Source organism: Elephantulus edwardii, unplaced genomic scaffold (assembly GCF_000299155.1).
Source record: "Elephantulus edwardii isolate Elephantulus edwardi_28Jun2011 unplaced genomic scaffold, EleEdw1.0 scaffold01103, whole genome shotgun sequence".
Taxonomy (NCBI): Eukaryota; Metazoa; Chordata; class Mammalia; order Macroscelidea; family Macroscelididae; genus Elephantulus; species Elephantulus edwardii.
Genome location: NW_006400853.1, coordinates 3,673 through 11,779, shown reverse-complemented (window position 1 = coordinate 11,779; position 8,107 = coordinate 3,673). Strand labels below are relative to the sequence as shown.

The 8,107-nt window shown below is 39.6% G+C and overlaps 1 pseudogene; it reads right to left on the bottom strand.

The window, feature by feature from the left end:
• Window positions 1-6,076: 6,076 nt before the first annotated feature.
• Window positions 6,077-6,724, bottom strand: LOC102858503 (annotated as a pseudogene).
• Window positions 6,725-8,107: the final 1,383 nt, after the last annotated feature.

Sequence of the window (8,107 nt, the reverse complement as noted above, 5' to 3'; positions counted from 1 at the left end):
ATCCTCACCCCTCTATTTTCACCTTCCCCTCTGCCTTGGATCCTCATACTCATTCTGCAATAATAGTTTTATACATTATTTATCCTTGTAGGACTGACCTATTTCAGCATAATGCTCCCCAGCCCTCCCAAGATAGGTGGTAATTTACAAAATCATTGCTTCTGAACCCTATGTAGTATTCCATTGTATGAATGTACCACAACTTCTCAATTCATTCGTTTGTAGTTGGACATCTGAGCTGTTTCCGTGATCTTGCAATAATGAATAATTCTGTTATGAACATTGGTATACAAGTTTCCATTTTAGCCTCAGTTATCATTTTCTTGGGGTATATTCTAAGCAATGGAATAGCTGGATCATATGGAGTTTCTATGTTCAGCTTTTTGAGGAAGCAAAAAACTGCCTTCCAGAGTGGTTGTACCATTGTACAATCCCACCAACAATGTAAAAGAATTCCTGTTTCACCACATCCTTTCCAACATTTATCACTTGCTGTCCTGTTAAACTTTGCCACTGCTACTGGAGTAAGATGATATCTCAATGTGGTTTTGATTTGCACCTCTCTTATTGGCAGTGATTTGGAGCATTTATTTATATTTCTGTTGGCCATTTGAATATCATCCTATGTGAAAATTCTTTCTATGTCTTTTGCCCATTTTGTAATTGGATTATCAGTCTTTTTCTTGTGGAGGTCCAGGAGTATTCTATAAACTTTCATTATGAGACTCTTATCTGAGATGGTATTGTCAAATGTTTGTTCCCAATCAGTAGCTTTTCTTTTCACCCTGTTGAAAAAATTTTTTGATGCACACATGGATTTAATTTTTAGAAGGTCCCATTCATCAATTTTATCCTCTTCATATTGTACATTTCTGGCTGTAATTGGCAATCTATACCATATACTAGGGCTTCTAAACTTGAAACCAGTTTGTCTCTTATAAATTTTATGGGTTTGGGCTTTACTCCCAAATCTCTTATACACCTTGAGGTGCTTTTTGTGTATGGTGTGAGATGTGCATCCTGTTTCAGCTTTCTGCAGGTACTAGTCCAGTTTTGCCAGCACTATTTGTTGAAGAGGTTGTCATTTCCCCATTTGATAGGTTTTATTTCCTTGTTGAGTATCAGTTGACCATAGATAGCTGAGTCTATTTCTGGGTTCTCAATTCTGTTCCACTGATTTATGTGCCTGTCATTGTACCAGTAACAGGCTATTTTGATTACTAATGCTGTGTAGGAGGTTTTGAGGTCAGGAAGTGCTATACTGCCCACTTCATTTTTATTTTTCAGAAGTGTTTTGCTTACTTGGGGTCTCTTGCCTCTCCAAATAAACTTGACAATTTCCCTTTTAATTTCCTTGAAAAAATGAATTTGGTATCTGTATTGGGATTGCATTGAATATGAAGACTGGTTTTGGTAGGACTGTCATTTTCAAAATATTGGTTCTTCCTATCCATGAACAGGGCACATTTTTCCATTTCTTTAGATCTTTTATTGTATATTGCAGAAATGTCCTGTAGTTTTCTTTTTCTAGGTCTTTTGTGTCTCTAGTTAGATTCACTCCTAAAGTTATCTCAATTTGTGGTGGCTATTGTAAATGGTATTGCTTTCTTGGTTTCCTTCTCTGAGTTCTCTTGTCATTCAGGGTTTAAATTTGTTCGTGATTTCAAACTTCAGCTTAAGAAATCCTGAATGAGTTCATCTCTTTCAATTTTCTGACTCCAGCTATTTGTACATTTCATTGTAATACTTTGCCTTCCTGAGCTGCCTTTGAAATCTTCTGTTCAGATCCTTAGCTTCCTGATTTCTTCCCTTTGCGTTAGCTTTTTGGCATTCTGGTGCAAAAGTCAAAGTCTCTTCTGACATTCATCTCTATCATTTCTTCCTCCTCTGTCTTTGTAATGACTTTTTGCATTATTCCTGGAGGATTTTCTTGATATACTCCCATATCTCATCTAGTCTTCACTTGTTATTGTTCAAGGTCTCAAACTTATTCTTGAGATAGTAGTATTTAAATTTAGGTGAGAGAGATTCAAGGTCAAATTTTGGTTCCTGTGAATTTGTTATCATTTTCTTTGGCTTTAATGGGAACTTGCATATGAATAGTTAGTTGATGGTCTGTTCCATGATCAACACCTCCTCTACTTTTCACAGCTGATACTGAGCTCCTCCTATTATTCCTTTCACAGATATAATCAATCTGATTCCTTGTAAACCATCAGGGGAGGTCCATGTGTATGTATAGTTAGCATTTGTGTTTCTTTAAAAAGGCATTTGCAATGAACAAACCATTGTAAAAAATTCTATCACTCTATTTCCAGCCTCATTTCTGCCACCAAGTCCATGTTTTCCAACTTCTGATCCTTCTTTGTTTCCCCTAACTTTTACATTCCAATCATCCATCATTATTAGCACATTTTGGTTGCATGTTCTATCAATTTCCAACTGCAAAAGATGGTAAAAAATCTTCTATTTCCTCATCTTTGGCTCTCTTTGTTGGTTCAGATATTTGAATAAGTGGTATTAGCAGGTCTTTCTTATATGTTTATAGATATTATCCTGTTGCACACAACATTGTATTTGAACATGGATCTAGAAAGGGTCCTTCTGACTAAGTAACCTCAGTTTTCCTCACCTTTTCATTTTCTGCATCAAAATTGGGGAGAGGGGAACTACCTGGAAAACTAACTAGAATAGATCCATATTTATACCCATTCCAAAACAGATGACCTAATAGAGTGTGATAATTACTGAACAATATCACTAATACAAGCAAGCAAAATTGTGGTGCAGACTATCGGAAAATGACTGAGGCCACAACTCAACAGAGAACTGCCAGAAGTGAAAGCTGAGTTTTTCAGATGGATCTTGGCTAAAAGCAGAGAGTACTAGTGGAATGACTATCTTTATTTCATTGAGTACACAAAAGCATTTGACTTTGTGGATCACAACAAATTGTGACTAACATTGAGAGGAATGGGAATCCTAGATCATTCAATTGTGCTCATGTGAAACCTATACTTGGACCAGGAAGCAGTCATCAGAACAGAGCAAGGAAATATTTCATTGTTCAAAATTGGGAAAAAAGTACATCAGGGATGTGTCCTGTCTTCATGCCTTCTCATTCTATATTTGGAACAGATCATTCAGGAGGCTGGACTTCATAAGGAGGAATGTGGCTGTTGCTGTTGTTGTTGTTGTGTGTTATTGAGTCACCTCTTACTCATAGTGACCCTATGTACAACAGCTCTGAACCCTGCTAATCTCGTCATCTCCAAAAGACCCAATCCCCACCCTACCCTGAGCCAACAGACCCTATCCAACATCTTCAGTCACTGAGTCAATCCATCTCATCCTAGGTCATCCTCTCCTGCACTGTCCCTCCACCCTTCCAAGCATGAAAGGAAATGGACAAATTCTTAGAAACTCACACCCTACTCGGATTGACACTGGACGTGCTCACCAAGTTGTGCCAAGAAATCTGGAGAACCACCACTTGGCCAACTGACTGGAAGAGATCTATATCTGTTCCCATTCCAAAGAAGGGTGACCCAACAGAGCATGGAAACTATAGAACAATATCATTGATTTCACATGCAAGCAAGATTCTACTGAAGATTATCCAAAAATGACTGGAACAGCACATCAGCAGAGAACTACCAGAAGTCCAGGCTGGTTTCAGAAGGGGTCGTGGTACTAGGGATATTGTAGCTAATGTTAGATGGATCTTAGCTGAAAGCAGGGAATACCAGAGGAATGTCTATCTGTGTTTCATTGATTATACAAACACATTTGACTGTGTGGATCATAACAAACTGTGGCTGACTCTGAGAAGAATGAGAAACCCAGAACACTTGATCATTCTAATGCAAAACCTATACTTGGATCAAGAGGCAGTCGTCAGAACAGAGCAAGGAAACAGGGTATGGTTCAAAATTGGGAAGGGCGTACATCAGGCATGAGTTCTATCTCCACACTTTTTCAACCTGTATGCAGAACAGATTATCCGGGAGGCTGGGCTCTATAAGGAGAAATGTGGCATCAGGATTGGTGGAAGATCTATCAACAGTCTGCATTATGCAGATGACACATCCTGCTTGCTGAAACTGAGGAGGACCTGAAGCGCTTGCTGCTGATGGTCAAGGACTGCAGCCTTCAGTATGGGTTGAGACTCAATGTCAAGAAGACAAAGATTCTCACCACTGGGCCAATTGGCAGCATCAGGATGGATGGTGAAGAGATTGAGATGGTTTACAGCTTTAGTTTGCTTGGCTCCACAGTCAACACTCTTGACACCAGTAGCCAAGAAATTAAAAGACATATTTTGATAGGAAAGGCTGCTGTTAGGAACCTCTCCAAAGTACTGAAGAGCAATGGTGTCTCTCTGGAGACTAATGTGTGTCTGAAAGTCCATGGTCTTTGCAATCACTGTTATGCATCAGAGAGTTGGACAATGACTTGGGAAGGTAGAAGGAGAATTGATGACTGTGAGCTGTGGTGCTGGAGAAGAGTGCTTAGGGTACCAGGGACTGCTAGGAAAACAAACAGATTCATCCTGGAGAGGGTTAAACCAGACAGCTCCTTGGAGGCAAGGTTTCTGAGGCTTCGTCTAACATACTTTAGCCATGTTGTAAGGAGGGACCAGTCCTTGGAGAGGGACATCATGCTTGGGAGGGTGGAGGGACAGTGCAGGAGGGGAAGGCCCTTTATGAGGTGGATTGATCCAGTGACTGGGGTAATCGGGATGGGTGTATCAGAGACAGTGCAATTGGCACAGGACAGAGCAGAGTTTAGGGCTGTCATACATAGTTGCAAGTGATGGCACATAACAACAACAACACTCAGATTGACATGGACAGATGTAGAATAATTGAACATACTCATCTCAAAAGAAGAAATTGAGTAGGCCATAAAATGATTCCCTCCAAAAAAAATGTCCTGGCCCAGATGGATTTATGACTGAAGTCTACCAAGCATTCAGGGACCTATTCTACTAAAATTATTTCAAAGAGTAAAAAGAAGGAAGAACATACTCAGAGTGATTCTATGAAGCAAGTGTAACCCTAATACCGTAACCAGGAAGGGATATTACCAAAAAAGAAAACTATAGATTCATGAATATAGATGCAAATATCGTAACAAAATCCCAACCAGTAGAATCCAACAGTATATTAAAAAATAATAATTCATCATGACCAAGTGTGATTCATAACAGGTATGCAAGGATGGTTCAACAAAAGAAGAACAATCAATGTAATTCATCACATTAACAAAGTAAAAATCAAGAATCACATGATACTATCAATTGATGCAGAAAAGTTTTTTATAAAATCTAACACCCCTTACTTATTAAAACATTCTGTAAAATAGGAATTTAAGGAAATTCCCTCAACATAGTTAAAAGTATATACACAAAGCCAACAATCAATATCATTCTCAATGGACAAAGGCCAAAGGCATTCCCTTGCAAACAGGGATCAGACAAGGATATTCACTTCACCATTCCTATTCAATATTTTATCGGAAGTACTTGCTAGGGCAGTAGGCAAAAGAAATAAATAGGCATACAGATTAGCAAAGAGGTGGTAAAACTGTTTCTATATGCAGACAATATGAGACTGTTCACATAAAACCACACACAGTCAACAAAAAACTGTTAGATCTAGTAGACCAATTTGGTAGAGTGGTAGGAAGAAAAGATCAATAAAGAAAAATCAATGGGATTCCTCTATAATAACAAAAAGTACTGAGAAAGACTTTGAGAAAGCAATACAATTTACAATAGCCAACCACAAATTGAGATACTATGATTTTAAATCTAACTAGAGACACAGAATACCTTTATAAAGAAACCTACAAAACACTACCTACCCTTGTTTAAGGATATAAAAAGATAATAGATTGAAAATTACAATCTCACCAAAAGAGCAATCTACATGCTGAATGCAATCCCAGTACAGATACCAAATTTTTTTTTCATGTCATTTGTTTTGGTTGGTTGAGGTTATTTCTGTGCAAATTTTCAGGGGAGGAGGGGGCAGTTATCAAGAATGGGTGTAATGCAACTAAAATAGTCTGCCTAGAAGCATTTGTGGTGGACAATGGAGGGGCCATACTCATTGTATTCTAGCTTGCTAATCCACATCTGCTTGCAGGTAGAAAAGGATGTCAGGAAATCCACACTAATATTTGTGCTCAGTGAGAGTGATGATTTTGATCTTCATTGTGCTGGGGCCCAGCATGGTAATTCCCTTCTGCATCCTGTTGGCAATGCCTACGTACATGGTGGTGGTCTCAGTGGACGGCACTGTGTTGACATAGAGGTCCTTGTGGATGTCAATGTCACACTTCATGGTGGAATTGAAGGTAGTTTCATTGATGTCACAAGACTCCATGCCTCTGGAGGAGGGCTAGAAGAGTGCCTTGGGACAGCAGGAGCTTTGTTTCTGATAGTGATGACCTGTCCATGGAGAAGCTCATAGCTCTTCTCCAGGAAGGACAAGGAGGTCACTGTAGCCATCTACTCAAAGATAAAGGTGACAAAATAGTTTCTCCTTGATGTCACACACGATTTCCTGCTTGGCTTTGGTGGTAAAGCTATAACCTCTCTGGTGAGGATCTTCATGAGGTAGTCCATTAGGTCCCCCCATGAGCCAGGTTTAAGCACAGGATAGTGTGCGGCAGGGCATACTCCTTGTAGATGAGCACAGCATAGGTAACAAATTCACTTTTTTAAAAAAGATAGAAAATACAGTATTTGTTTTGTGTACCATAGGGTTGGAACCAACTCATAGATGACCCTGCAGAGGGTTTTCAGAGGAGGAGATTGCCCATTCTTCTACAGAGCATCTGGTGCATTTGAACCACATGCATTTAGGATTGCAGTGCAGCTTCTTACCACTAGGCCACCAGAGCTCCCTATAAAAGGCAATAAACAAGTTTATTTAGGAAGGAAAGAGATCTTGAATAAGCAAAGCTCTTTGGAAAAACAAGAATGATGTGGGAGGCATAGACCTCTCTGATCTCAAAGCCTACTTCATAGCTGTAATACCCAAAACAGCATGACAATGGTACAATGTCAGGCACATAGATCAATGGGAAAGAATTGAGAGCCCAGAAATGAACCCATCTACCTATGGTCAAATGCTTTTGCATAGTCAATAAAGCACAAATAGGTATCCCTCCAGTATTCCTTACTTTCAGCCAGGATTCATCTGACGTCAGCACCAATATCCTTGGTGCCACAGCCTCTTCTAAACCCTGCTTGAGCATCTAGAATTTTTCTGTGGACTGTTCTAGCTGTTTTTAAATGACCTTCAGCAGTGTTTTGCTTTTGTTATTATTATGAGCCATCAAGTCACCTGTGACTTATAGTGACTCTATGTAAAACAGCCTTCAACCTTGCTGTGCCAATCTCATTGTCTCTGACACACCTATTCCCATTACCTCAGTCACTGAATCAATCCATCTCATCAAGGGTCTTCTTCTCCTGCACTGTCCCTCCATCCTCCCAAGCATGAGGTCCCTCTCCAAGGACTGGTCCTTCCTTGCAACATGTCCAAAGTATGTCAGATGAAGCTTTAGAATCCTTGCCTACAAGGAGTAGCCTGGTTTCACCCTCTCCAGGATAAACCTGTTTGTTTTCTTAGCAGTGCAAGCTATATCCAATACTCTTCACCACCACAGCTCATAAGCATCAGTTTTCCTCCTATCATTCCTAGTCATTGTCCAGCTTTCTGATACATAGCAAAGACCAAGGCCTGTATCAGGCGAACCTTAGTCTCCAGACTGACATTGTTGCTCTTCAGTACTTTGGAGAGGTCTCTGACCAAGGCAATTCGTCTTTTAATTTCCTGGCTGCTGGTGCCAAGAGTGTTGATAATGGAGTCAAGCAAACTAAATAAATCTGCTAAAAATCTCAATATCTTTACCATCTATCATGATGCTTCAAATCAGTCCAGTGGTGAGAATCTTTGTTTTCTGGATACTGAGTTTCAATTCATATTGAAGACTGCAGTCCTTGATGTTCTGCAGCAAGTGCTTCAGGTCCTCTTCAGTTTCAGAGTTGTGTCATCTGCATAATGCAGATTATTGATGAGTCTTCCTCTAA